Here is a 14,589-nt window from a genome sequence, read left to right on the forward strand (position 1 = left end):
TTCGACTTTGTGGTTTAGGTTTATCATCAAATTCCTACAAAATCACTAGCATTCTAGTTAAAATACCCACTTCTAGACTCGTGTTAGACTAACCACAGCAACATCTACTATGCCCCCCCAGTCTTACGCAAACTATCCACCAATCCTTAATCCCAGGCCGGCAACTAGACACCTAGAGGCCTCTATAAAATGCATGCTAATCAGACAGGCAATCTCCGATCACCTAACCACCCAGCGAGACGGTTGAACGCGATTCCCACGGCGGAGCATCGCGGCGGCGCATCTGTTGTTCGTCCAGGGTAACTTTAAATCTCGCGTATTATTAGAACTCTAATTTCGTTTCGCGGTCCAGCGAGCATTCGATGCGAGGGTAATCACGAAATGACTAGTGGCGCGAAGATACTGCGTTCTCCGCCAAGGGAGTAGGGCGGTGGGAAGGGTGGTTGGCTTTAATGTTTTTAATCTAATTCCCCGCGTGCAAGTCCAGCACGGAACTCCTCCCTGGGGGGAACGAGTCCGGCTCTCGCTGGGGAATTTTGCATTGTACGCCCATAGGGGAAGGGAGGGATGGGGGGAGGGAATGCAAGACCTCCCTTTCGAGGAATGCCTCGTACGAATCCACGATCGATCGCCACCTCACCCCCCGTCTCCGATTTCATTTCTCGAACTGCGAATTACGAATATTTTTTATCTCGCCGTATTCGTTCCGTTTCTCTTTCGTACGGAGGGTGGACGTTTTTCCCGCACCCCTGTGGCTCGTGTTTCGCGCTATTCGATTACAGATAAGATAGGGATGCTTTATTATCCGCTGCTGCTTCTGCGAGGCTTAGCAGTAATGAATGTTTTTCGCGCGTCCGGAAATGCGTTTTGTGTTTTAAATACTTTAGTAGGGGGTCCGAGCAACTTCTCCTCGTTTCGTACGTTCACATATTGTTTCGGGATAGGGGTAGGTTTGTGATATCTCGTTGAAGCTTGAGTGTTCGTGTCGGGTTGAGAGTCGCTCTAAAACCCTCCTTTCTTCCGTGAAAAATTATTAGCTCCTCGAGGGGTTGAATTTCGGAAAAGTGAAGTCCGCGAGACTTTATATCCGTCCCTTTTCATAAAAAGGGGACACTTACTTCCCTAGTTTAGGGGGTTGGATTCCGAAGTATTCGCTTTCATAGGACCTCAAGCTTGCCCCGAAACACCCCTTTCATAAAAAAAAAAAACGGTAACCTCGCTGGAAGGGTGAAATTGCAAAGAAATCACCGGCCGATTCACAGCCACGTTTCCGTAGTTATTCATTCGCGGGATCGAGCCCCGAGTCGTGCATCGATCAGCGACAGCGTCTCCTTTTTGGCCACTCAATTTTCGCTAATCGACGATATCGACTAATGAACACACTGCGCATAACTCGTCCCGAACTTCCGCCCATTAGACTGAACTGTTTCCGCGGTGTCGAAGGGCAGCGAACATTGAATTCGCCGCGCAGATAACGCGCCCCCCCCCCCCTCCCCCCTCATCGCCCTCACCATACCGTCCCTGAAACGCGAGGGTGCGGGGCGACACGAGGGCGTCGAGACGTTCGCATGGACATAATCGGTTGGGCCTGGCGAGAAGGTTTTATCGGCGATACAGCGGCGGTTCGATAAATCGCCGGTTAGAACTTTGCTCGCAATTAGTATGGTAATGCGAGCAGCGCAGCACGGAGGGTCGAAACGGTGACGCGGAGGGACGACCAGGCGGGTGCGTTGATTGTATCGGTGATTAGAAATTGAATCCTCCTGAAACGGGAAATCGCGGGGAAAATATTCCGGCGGAATTGAATTTTATTAGCCGAGAATTTGCTCTCGGAATATTTAGGATGGAATCGGTTCGGGGAGACGTTGACAAGAATGGACGTGACTTTTGTATTAATTTTGTACTCGAGTCGAGGAAGCGCGGAGATTTCGACGGGCACCCTTTTGGATCCGCTCGCATCGATCCTGATGTCTCCGGCGGGACTCTAAGTTTGATCGCGTCATGTCGTTCGTTAGCAATAATTCAATACGCATAGCCGCGTGTTCCATTGCATAATTGATTATTTAGAGTGGCGCATATGTAATCGTGCGTTTTCGCCGCTGATCGTATTAACCGTCACGCCCGATAATCTAACGTATTAGGCGGAGATGGGCAGATAGATGGAGCCGTGGAGTTTCGTTTGTTTCGTGTGTTTTATAGTGCGAACTTTGAGCCCTACCTTTCGTCTTTGTATTTCTTTACTTTTCTGGTACTTATCTTACCAAGATCTTTTTATTTTTTTCTATTACATATCTCATGCCATAGGCTTTTCGATATTTTATGGACGACTGGGATTCGAATCCAGGTTCTCGGCGTGGTAGTCGGCTACGCTACGCGTTGCTCTACTGTCCGCTCCTAACTGTGTGGAGCTGACGATGCGATTGTAAAACATATGGAGAGGGCGAGGTACGACAAAGAAACTTCTTTGTACAATTTCAATAGTTCGGAATCGACAGGTCCCTAACAAGGCACGCGGTACCTGTTCTCATACGCGCGGGAGCACACCTATGTCCACGTGTGTCCATCGTGGTTGTTTTTTTTTTTCCAACAATGTCATTAACCCAACCTTCGCTTCGGTGGGTGCTGTTTTACGAGGGCTGCGTAACGAGCGCGACCATTCGACTATCGAAAATGCGAAATTGCCACGGTCGTCGTAAATCACGGGCCACCCTGGGTGAGTTCGTGGCCTAATCAGTTTAAGTGTTTTCGAAAGGCGCTGCTGCTGCCACGCCACCTCTGGCGACGCTCGCGCGCTCTCCACGGTGGTCCATGTGTGCGTGGGCGGACTACGCGCGCACCGAGTTACGCGTCACCGTTTTTTAGCGTCAACCCTGTGCGCGAGGGACACCTACGAAGCTGGACGCTATTTGAACGAACTCTAATTCAATTATCGCGATGAGAAATTATTCGTTTGCGTCCGATTATTTATCGTGTCGTGGGTGTCGTTCTTATCGTAACAATTAGGAACGGGAAAGAAATCTTTTGTCGTGATCCAAACGCTTGCGTCACCTTTGAGGGCGTGACACTACGCGATCGCATTAATCCCGTAGTAAAATTCGCTGGCGTAGAAACAAACGGGGCAACAGCTCCACGCGATTGCGAAACTGGTTTCAAGTCACCGATGCTGATTTATTAGTGGAACGGCTGAGGAGCAGGAAAAGGCAACGTGATAAACGAGCAACGAAGAACACGCTGTCAGACCTCGAACTCTTCAATCTATCTGCTCCGGCTCGCGAGGTGTCGCCATTAACTTTAATACCGGCCTCATTACACCGGCTGGCCGATATTAAAACGCCGTGCCGCGAGTTGGCGAATGATTAATCGGCGTAATTGCGTTTACTCAATTCCGCGATCAATCCTATCGTCCAGGAAACGCAGCTTTAATATTCATTCCAGCTCGCGTAATTGCGACGGATCCGATGGAACTCTTTCCTCGTTTCGTCGGGCTCGGAGACGAGCAGAATGATAATCGTAATCGGTATGAATCGACGCGATCATGAGAATTCTATACGAATCCGGGCTGGGAACGTCGAGCTTACACGTGTATCTACTTGATTCTGACAATATTTTTGGATCGTGTCACGTTTCGATACAGAGTTGTAACATAGAGCCTAATGGAAACGCTTGTCTGAATTTGAAAGGCTCTTCCAAAATGCACTCGTTTCCGGATTAATTCGGAACACACTGTAAGCACAAGTAAATTAAGCCGTTCTCGAGCTCAATAATTTCGGCGCGGTGAACCGCGGAAATCCGGTTATCCTCCAGCCCAATTAGTCCTATATTATTTTATGCAGAGCACGTTTAATTCCGCGACTTAATTCTACGGCTAAACTAGAGTTTAGACCGGAAGGAGGTTAACGCGTGCCTGCGTCGCGGGTTCAAGTTCTTTGGAGCTAATTGGACAGGTTGGAAAGAGCGATGCTACGCTGGCAAAAAAGGAATGTTTTACTGCGTTGTGCGTTGCGCGGATGTACCAACTGGGAACGCTTTATTTAGTAAGTAAAACGAGATGAAAGTCTTTTTTTCTCTCTTTTTTAACCGCGGTGTCTTTAATGGAAGGAATGCATGTAACCACCTGGGATCCAAAAGAGGCAAGTAGATACACTGGTGGCGCCATTAGTTCGCGTGCTCGCCGTTCATCGAGACAATCGTGGCACTGAGCCCTAATTCAAACTTTCGTGGATTTATTGTAGCAATTCCGTTCCGTAATAACTCCCGAATTTTACGTTTTGGATGACGGCACCGAAGCGAGCGGCGATTCGAAGACACGTCTCATCGAGCACGGTCGCGATCGTCGTCGTCGGGGTAGCTTTTCACGGGACATTTGGTCCAGGCCGTCTTCATTTTCCAGTCGGCACGCGGGATTAATGGCCGGCTTAAATGTTTGCCTGGGCGCGCGAGAACGCGCGCAGCAGCGTGTCAAGTGATGGAATTAATCGTAGATGGATCCCTCGAGGGTGGTGCATGATTCACCGAGAACCGCATCGCGCCACACCCCGCCGCAAAATGGTGTGCACGCTGCACACGATTATGCGACAGCGGGGCGCACGAACGCTAGGTGCACGGACGGACGGTTCCCTCGGACGCGTGTTTGTGAGCACACAGATGCCTGCGGGGCAGGGGTTGCGGATGAAGGGACAAGTCGAAGGCAGGTGGAGGGGAAGAGTTGCTATTCGGATACGGTTGAATGTGTCGGGGCTCCTCCTTGTTATTGTGCACCATTTTGAGAATGGAAAAACAAATAAAACTGGCTAATAATAACAGCAGTGATGATGATGATAATGGTATGGTAATATGAACTCTTGTTATTGTACACCACTTCGTGTTTTGAGAATGGGAAAGTAAACAAAACTGATTAATAATAAGAATGATGATGATGATGATGATGATGATAGTATGGTAATATTAACAACTACTAGTTTATAAATCAGAGTATCTCCTTCCTTGACTACCTTGCACCAATAACGCGGTTATGCTAACGTTTACGGAGCTCACCTTTAATAATAATAATACACTCAAAGCTGTATGCAATACGAAACCTAGGATCGAGTAACGTGTAATATGTACGCGGAAGTAAAGGTAAATACACATTCCCGGCGCAAAGACAAAGTACGCGTGCTGTTATTAACCTACATAACCTTAAATATGCAATTGAGATGGACTTTCGTCTCGGTTGCTTTGTTTACACGAAGCTTGCTCCCGTGGATCCTACTATACGGCTTTATCAAAACTTGATCGCGTCTCGCTCTGTTCGCATCCCATTCTTCGTCGTTTCAACGTTACCTAATAACTTCACCTCGCTCCATAGAATTCATCCTACTGTATAAATAAAACAATTCCTTTCTTATATTTTCAGGTGGAATTCTCTCCATAGAAGACGACTGGCCAACCGGCGAACAACTGACCCTGTCTGAAATTCCCCAATCGTAACCGCCTTTAATAAAAATGGACTCAGCGCGAAGGATTAGGCGCAAAACCGTTTCCCGTAGGGTAGACTTGGATGCAAATACACGGGAGTCGTTCGATGCACGGGCAGAGTGTGTAACGCAGCATATGTTGCGATATTCTGCGGTCGAATTTACACACACAGGCGGTCGGGTGCACGCATGGCCGCCGACACATCTACGTCTCCGAGGGATCGGTCGTATCTGCGCGAACAGTAAGAGCATCGATCACACACCGGGGACAATATTGGCATGATAATCGGAAGGGATTCGGCACGGTTACGTAGTAACACAGGGCCCCAACTCGGGATCATGGACCGAGGGGGGGCTGGCACGATTATTGCGGTTCATGGGGGTCGCTTCATAAATAATAGTCGTTGGAAAAGTGGACGCAATATGGCGCAACTCCGAGCGGTACATGGGAGACGATTGTACTTCTCTGCGGCGTTGGGAGTTCTCTTCATTTCCACGGAGTCTGTAGGTGCTGATGGCGCGACAGACCTCGTGAAAGGGGGCCGCGTTGTTTGGGGGGTTAGTATTATATAGTTTCGTTTGCTTTTCTGGGCTGCAGAAGTTATTGCCTTTTTATTGTCGTTGGGAGCTGCCATGTACCGACAAGTGTAAAGAAGAGCAATTCAACTCTTAGGAATCTAAAGCTCTACGTGTGTACATAGTGTTAAGGCTTCGACGAGTCTATCAGGTAGTATCGGGTAATAAACCTGACGGACGAAGGCAGGGCCGTTCGACTTGGAAGTCGGACGATAAGGTGCCTCGCACGTGATGACCACCCGCGGTCCGGGGAACTCCCCTTTCGTTTGTCTCGCGTGCGGACCCAAGACAAGGGGATGCTCGGGAAAAAACCCCCTGTTGCCGTGGTTAACAAGGCTCCAAGGTGTGCCATCGTTGCACCCCCGCGGTAGAAGTGCCTCTTGGGGGGAGGTTTTGACAAGCGATGAGCGACGAAGCGCAAGACACTCCGAGTTTAGCAAGAGTAGACGGTAGCCTGTAACCTCTAGACCTCCAACTAGTTTAAGAGTCGTTTGTAATAAAGTATAGAAACCATTTCGTGTTTAGTTACTCCCTGAACAGGGTGGTCCTTCGAGCATTAGTCGGCACATCACGTGCAAATTTACTATCGGCCAAGATCGTCTAGTTGATCGTTTAACACACAGGGATCAATGATAATCTTAAAAATCCTACACGTGATACTTACACGAGACTCCACTTTTCTAATTAACCTAGCCAATCTACCTGACCCCAATTCCCGCTAGATCAAAAGAACAGCTTCATTCGTCGTCACGCCACCATCGACTCCGTTCACCCTGGCTTACATACTGCGGCCCGTTTCCTTCTAGACGCTTTCCTGGAACGTTCGAAAAGGTCGCCGCGGCGATTCGCCCGACAATGAAAGAGCAAATAACGGCGTGCGTCTAGCGCGCGCGTACATTGATTCCTGGCACAATGGCTTTCATAATCGGCGGAACGAATGTAACCAGATATACATGTTCGAGTTTTAGGTCCCGATAGAGCCGGACTGATAATGTCCGCGCGGATACTCGAACGCAAAGCTGAATGGGAATAAGAATAGGTTAGACTAAACACGCGATACAGGTTTACGTAACGCGAAAACGTAACGGCAACAACGTCGAATCACCGAGGTATTGTGTAACCTATCGTACACGTACATTTTAACGTGGTTCTCGTGTAAGCTATTACTTAATCCCCATTAGCCGGTCCCGTGTTTCTATTCCGAGCGCTTTGACGTCCATTACGCAGATTGAGGGGAATCACCGCTGCACCTTCTTGGAGGGTGGGGGTTGGGGGAAGAATGCAGTCTTACGCTGAGAAATTAGGAGGACCTAAATGGCGAAGAAATTGTAAGGGAGTGTGGAGACATTGGGAGGATTTGGCGAAGAGTTGAAACGGGGTGTTTAGATAGAGGACACAGAAGTTTGAGTACTTGGGGAGCACCTCTTCAGATTCTCAGTTGAACAAAGAGAATAGTGGCCCCTAAGTATTGTATCCTCAGCAGGTCTCCAGAACCCTAACAATGTTTCAGCATCTGCCAAACTCACGCCTAGCCAACTTTCTCTCTATTCCGAGATACACAGCCTACTCTAGCCTCAAGCAACATTACCCTGACCAAAAATGACTGGTTCCATGAACGAATTTAATCCTCCAGTTCTTGGAACTTCCTGGCCTAAGATTCAAGCAGAGTACGGGGCTCAACAACATCGTCATAAAATAATTCACAGCACAGAACTGACACGTTTCTGCATTCTGATCCCGAACTAAGACTAGCCCGCTCTCCAGAGGCGCGCACGTACATCCGTCAAAACTACTCCCGTCATAATCAAGATTCCCAACGATATACCGGATGGAAATTGTCGGTGGAGAAGTTCGAGCCGCGGACGGGGACTTGAAATTCAGTTGTGTTAATTCCTGCGGATTTTCGGGCGCCCTCCGGGCCACAGGCTTGCTCTCCCTCCACCATTACTATGTATCACGCTGCACCCACGCAACACACGTTACTTATGTGATCGCGTGTACAGACACGGTGCGCACGTACCGTCCCTGTGTGCGTGGCTGTGTTCGTATGTACAGGACGATTCACGTGACGCGTCGAACATTTTTATGCTCCTTTGTCGGAGCGTTTTGGATGGGAGGAATTTGTTGGGAGTAAAAACTTTATTAGTGGAAGTGCTGTGTTATGGTGTGGATAATGTTTAGTTTAAAAATCGTTTCAGAACGGGAGGTAATTGGTTAGGCCCTTTGTATTATGGGGCACTTGAAAGTCGTTGAATCGAGTGTCGACTAGTAGACTTGCCAATGCCTTTCTTGGAGAGCGGGCTAGTCTTAGTTCGGGATCAGAATGCAGAAACGTGTCAGTTCTGTGCTGTGAATTATTTTATGACGATGTTGTTGAGCCCCGTACTCTGCATGAATCTTAGGCCAGGAAGTTCCAAGAACTGGAGGATTAAATTCGTTCATGGAACCAGTCATTTTTGGTCAGGGTAATGTTGCTTGAGGCTAGAGTAGGCTGTGTATCTCTGCACTACAAAGTGGAGTCCTCCATGTTGTGGTCATTTTAAGATCGAGTCCTAATGATTAACAAATAATCAAACATTTCTGTTTTCAAACATTCTGATTTCTCCACGTATACATCAATTACGAAAGAATACTGTTCAGTTTCTTTGTTAATATCGTATTTGCGTTTAATTTCTGAAATATCTACAGGGAGCAGGTCAGTTGCATCGCCCTGTACGCGAGCAGGACGCCCCGCGAATCCATTAGCTGTGTTCGCTGGCTCGTTTCCCTTCGGGCGACTGGTGTTGAGAGAGCCGAACACTCCGATTCCTATTTCAAAGTGCTCGAACGACAAGCGCGCGATTAGTCGTTAAACGCCCGCCGAAAATTCGGTATCAGGCAGCCGGAAGAACGCTTTTCCATCGACACTCGAGAGGAGAGGTTGGGGGATGGGGTGGCGATACTGTTGTTCGATGACGCGACGACGATGATGACCATTTACGCGCGTCGATGATTCGCGTGGATTCACACGTTCGGAATTCAACGTACGATTTAAGTATTTTTAGAAAGTGTCGCGTGACTAAAATTAGAAATTGTGATTAGGTCACGAAGGAAATTATTCCATCAAAGTCATCGTTCCAGAGAAAAGTGACTTCGAAGATTGTTTGGGACACCGCTAAATATTCAAAGCTAATTATCTCGGAAAGGAAGCATCGTACAGACCAAATCACAAGACAATCTCGACTTATTTTTGGACGAGTAGTACTTCTACATCGTTCGAAATCAAATTCACTGTCTATCAAATCGAGATTTAATTGTTATCCAATATCAACGGGATTGATTAGCTGTCAGATTTTTAATGGCGTTTTAAACCAAGCGTGGCGTGATTTAATTTTCCGATTTGGCCCGTATGCATGTCCAGGCTTGTTTCGAACCGCATAACGGGCGTATTATCGATGTTTATTATCCTGTGCATTATACGAAGAACACTAAAGGGAGGGGGTGGCCCAAATCTGATGAGTGAAATAATTGACGCGACTAATACGCGGGATTAACAGCGAATACGGTCGAGATAGAATTGGCGGTAATTGAAATAAACTAAACGAGCTACGGTTATGACGCCAATAAAGTTTTACTATGCCAGTAAAACTTTTATTTATACGCGACTCCTACGACGGCCTACGGGTGGAACGAATATTTGGCTAACCGAGAACGTTCGAAAAATCAGTGGTAAATCTATCCTCGGTTCGAGAATCGTTATGGTCTACTTTACCAGAAATAATTGCTCCGACGATTGCCATTCTTCTCGAACGAGAGCACTCCAGACACTTACCTGGAAAGAGAAAATATGGTTAATAATTGCCATCGTCATAATATTTCCGATTCGTAATATTTACGATGAATAATATTCCAAAACGATCGGATCGATTATATCCATAACCTAGTAAGCAACTACGTCGGCGGTGGCGGTGAACTGGCGCCATCGAAGCACGACGAAACAAACTTGCCCGTTACATATTGATTGGCCGAAACGGAGTCAACCTGTATGAGTTTCGAACAAACGTAACCGAAACGCAATTCAACAGGTTTTCGTGTACCGCGTGTAAACATCGGTTTGTTCATGTTTCACGGACTGCTGGGAATTTCTGTCGGCCTTGTTGAAACGTAACCAGCAAACGAGACGTTCATTCGCAGCCAACGCGATTAATCACCTTCTCGCGTTTCCCTTCGGACAAAACCTCGCTTCAGTTTCTTTTAGGTCTGAGCAGACTCCCGAGTAGGTTCGTTTCTACATTTAAAAATATACTAACAAATCTTTGCTTTGTGAGAGGATTTCAGGATGGATATAGATTAACACGAACCTCTACTAAAAATGGCTTTGTTCGGAACGAACGACTCTCACAAAATCCGCCGGGCGACTTGGCCCCTTAAACGCCCTACACACGATACGATCTGTTGTACAACACGACGTACGACACGTCGTACGACCAACCGCTTCGACGAACACTTCGACCGTACGGATGGGATTCATTGTCTGTGGCGAGTTCCTGTACGACGGTACGATCCGTTGTACGACGTGTCGTACGACATGGGGCATTTTAATTTTCCGGGAAGAGAGGGTGGAATGCGTTTGATGTCACAACCCGGCCGCGATGTTCTGATTACTAAGAACGAGATATCTCGTGACCCGTACGCAATGAGTTAAACAAAAGAGCGACATTGGTCGTGTGTCGCCAAAAGAATGTCGACCAGTTAATTCTTACAGCTTTACTCAGGTAAAGATTTCGTAGGCTGAAGCTTGCCAGGCTCGGAAAGAAGACTCCACCACCTTTCCAACCCGCCATACTGCCTCGAAATAACTTAAAACTGACAGTCCAAAGCAACCAGTGAAACGGGAGTTTCCTCTATCTACCATCAAGGATCTGCCGTTTGAGATCTCGCGAGCGGAATTGGCAAGATAATCGAACGACGATCAGGGCGACATCGGTTTAAACGCGAGTACGAGGAAGAAATGGTCTTGAAATGAAGCTGGAAATTCTAGAAACTGAGAAACTAGTTACGCCCTGGCGACTATCTCAGGTGTACGTCTCCGGGTCTATCGATTCGAAGCCAATCTCCGTTATCTGATCGTAGGATCGAGGAGGGTCTCGGCGATCGCGATCGTTCCCTCTTCCACGGCGGAAACAGCAGAAGCCGAACAGCGATTCGCACGATTCTGTCGGTCTGTTTGGTCGGTAGTTAACGAGTGCAGCTCCTCCGCGACGACGATACGCCCGTGCAACCTGTACGCATTATACGCTGAATGAGGCGGCAATCTCACCCCTGGATCTCCCGGCTGCAACAGCGCCGGGCACACACCAGCGCCAGCAGCGAGTGAACAGTTGGCGGGTACCAGAAGTCCTTTTCAAGGCCTACCACGGGGCAAACTTATCGCGGGACCGCTCTGCGCGACTACCAGCCATTTGCGTTTCATGAGCCTCTCAACTCGGCCGTGGCGAAGTGAAACGCCGAGTGAAAAATTTATCTTTCCCGACCGCGGAGTTCGCCGCTGATTGCGTTATACACTTTGGTTCGAGTTCCGCGCGACGGGGGACCCGCGGGGATTGGTAGTTTGTTGATTCGCGCGGAGCACTTCCAGGTTGACGATCGCTCGCTGATAAAACTGAGAAATGGAGCCGTTGACAGTGTCCCTGGACGCAAGCAGCCACGAGAAAGTAAACTGCGGAGTGATCCGTATCTGAGAATGGGTCTAGGTAGAGGAACGAGTGAGTTGCGACTCTAACAGTCGGGCATCCTCGTGAGGAGTCTCATTGGTGAGGGACAGGTACTCGATCGCGGTGATCTTTGTCCTATGGGTTCTGCTATCTCATCTCCTCGAATGACAACTACTAGTTGATCCTGTGCGAAGCTACACCTCAATAACTTAAGATCCCCTGACTTAAACCCCATACTCCCTTTTTTTCTTTAATAGTGCTACATATCAGCTAGGTAGGCTGCAGACCTAGGTAATAGTCCATAATCGTCAGATCTCTTTCAAAACTGGTACTAGCTCAGGGATTACATTAAACTCTCCAACGCACATCCTTCTTATCTCAAACCGCATTTCGCAAGACACGCACGTCTCGAAGACGCGAGCCTGTTCACCCAAAAATGCCACCGTCTCTGAAACGGCCCGAATGGCTGCATTCGCAGACGTCTTTGACTATTTGATCCCCGAGGTGAATTTGAATTCGTTGTCCGTAGGCTTCTAAACGGCTGTCAGCGTAATCCACGGGGCACAACCGCGACTAACGAGCAGAGCACGAAGATGATGCGCGAGTATTATATCGTGAATGGGCTGCAATCTCGGTCCTAGATCTGTTAGTGTAGGCAGTGAGTGCGCAGTCGGCATACCTTGCGAACCTTTTCGGGTAGCATGACGAACGTAAGCGGATGTGATGCAAGAGATCGTCGTTCCGCGCGAGAGACCTCGCTTGAAAAGCTTGCGCTCTGAAAGAACACCCCACTGTCACGTGACGTCGAACCGCCAGACTCCTATTTGTCCTGGAGTCTAGCTTTCCCTGTGCGTCGGGAAGTCTATCGATCCCTGCACCCTGTCGCTATTTTAGCAAACACGTGGCCAATATTTGTCAACCTTTCCAGTCGTGAATAGTGTTCCCCACTAGTTTTTACAAAACATACAAATCGAGCGTTTCGAGTTAATTTACGATCCGTATGCATCGCGCAAGCGTTTCGGCCAATTAAAATGAAAATGGGTAGCAGCTAATTCCGTAAAATCGCGGAAGGATCGCCGTCGGCCATAATTTTCGAGCGGTTCTAAAATTGCGCGGCCAACATCCGAACGTTTACTTAATTTTTCCCTAATAAATCAGCCAACCGATTACCAAAGCGTTTAGCGAGCAGGGGAGAGCACGCTCCCTCTGAAGCGTCGTTCATTTGCAACGGTAACGAGTGCAATTCCATTCCGCGTACGGCGCCGCGCACGCACGCGTTATTCCGCGAACGGATTATAATTCTCCCCGCTCGCGTCTATTCCGCTCGCTCCTCTTTTTCAATGATACGATGCACGTTCCAGATAAACCATCGCGGATTTTCGCGTAACGGAGTGGCTACGCCCGGCCGGCATTAAGAATCGCACGATTCGACGAGCCGGGGCGAGCGTTAAATATTGATGGGCGAGCGAGCGAATGAAGAAACTACGATCGCCGGGACGCTGGCTGCGAGTCAATACCGTTGGACATCAATTACTTCGCCCGGTGTTAAACTGGCTGCGGTAATTACTCGCGGAGTAGCGACCATGCATTGAATGTAAATTGGATGATTAAGCCTCGGCTCGCTGACGCTCCGGGATTTACATGTTTTTGCCTTCGGAGCTGGGATGATCTTCGCGAGACTTTAATTCAAGAACCATCCGGGCATCCCACAGTCGCACACCTAGCGTTCCTTGCTTCCCAGGCTGTACCCGCGTGTTACAAACTACGAAAGATAAAACCTTACCAAAAAGCAAAGTCTTCCCAAGTCTTCCACAAGATAGCGAGCAGAGCAATACGATTACGATACGCTTTTGCCGACTGCTTTTTCCTCGGACCTCTTTCTCTTTCACTCTTTGTCCGATTTTCTTAACAACGCTATTTCAACGTCGGTTGCCAAAATCGACACATCTGTTAGTAATAAACAAATATGCCCTTGTCCCTCGATGCCTACGCGACCGAGGTACCGTACCTGGTCAGTAGACCGCCTATGGAGAGTTAGCTCGGTCGTCCTGACCCTGCCATAAACCGTCGCATTCCAAAATGCGACAAGCTATCGACTATAAAAAGGTTCCTGAAAGACATTAACGTCAACACCCGGTTTTCCCTTTGTCCACCCTTAAATCTTCCCATCAGCGGTTGAGAATCATCTCGCATAAGAGGACTGGAGAAACCGAGACCCATCCAACCGGCGAGCACGCTGAGCAGCGCATCAATTATCGATTAGGATCCAAGCCCGGCGGAGCGTCTCGTTCCGATAACGGAAAACTGGGCAATATCTGTATTCGAGGAGCGGGACAATTATAAAATCAACACCGGCAATTAGACATTTTTTCCGCGGCAAATCGACCGAACGATTACGGGGGCGTCTAATGAGCTCTGCCTCCGATATATCAGAGTGTCCATTTAGCGGCGCTAACGAGTGCACCGTCGGACGCGCTGCACACGTACGCGTCCTCCCATGAATGGGTCGCAATCTCGCTCCAGGATCTCCTGCACCGTCGGGCCGTGGCCGTCCAAGTGAACAGTTGGCGAACGTTGGAGAGCCTGCTCCACTCGCGGCAATGCGAGCTACCGTTTGAGATTAGCATCTTTTATGCATATACATGGGAGACCTGCAGGCTACCTACACCGGCCCACACCTAGAGAGACCACCGTACCCGATGCTGGCCCTCCCCCACCCTATCGCGGGGGGCCACGCAGACACTTCGCCTCGTTTCCGTTTTTTGCGGATAGGGATGTCCTAGTTCGTGCTATCAACGTGGAGTATACACAGTGGCCCCCAATCTCAGCCCGGTGCTTTGGACGTCTACTATCAACATAGCTTT

The 14,589-nt window shown here is 48.6% G+C and overlaps 2 protein-coding genes across 4 annotated transcripts in view; both read right to left on the reverse strand.

Moving 5' to 3' along the window:
• The window catches only part of LOC128880339 (zinc finger TRAF-type-containing protein 1 homolog), a 179,752-nt gene that overhangs the window by 148,622 nt on the left and 16,541 nt on the right, over positions 1 to 14,589 (reverse strand). The window contains exon 2 of the mRNA XM_054130333.1: positions 8,412 to 8,422. The gene's annotated coding sequence lies outside the window, so the exon portion shown is untranslated. The remainder of the gene's footprint in view (positions 1 to 8,411; positions 8,423 to 14,589) is intronic.
• Positions 1 to 14,589, reverse strand: part of LOC128880331 (protein slit) — a 346,273-nt gene that overhangs the window by 83,455 nt on the left and 248,229 nt on the right. The gene's annotated exons all lie outside the window — the stretch shown is intronic.

Source organism: Hylaeus volcanicus, chromosome 7 (assembly GCF_026283585.1).
Source record: "Hylaeus volcanicus isolate JK05 chromosome 7, UHH_iyHylVolc1.0_haploid, whole genome shotgun sequence".
Lineage (NCBI taxonomy): Eukaryota > Metazoa > Arthropoda > Insecta > Hymenoptera > Colletidae > Hylaeus > Hylaeus volcanicus.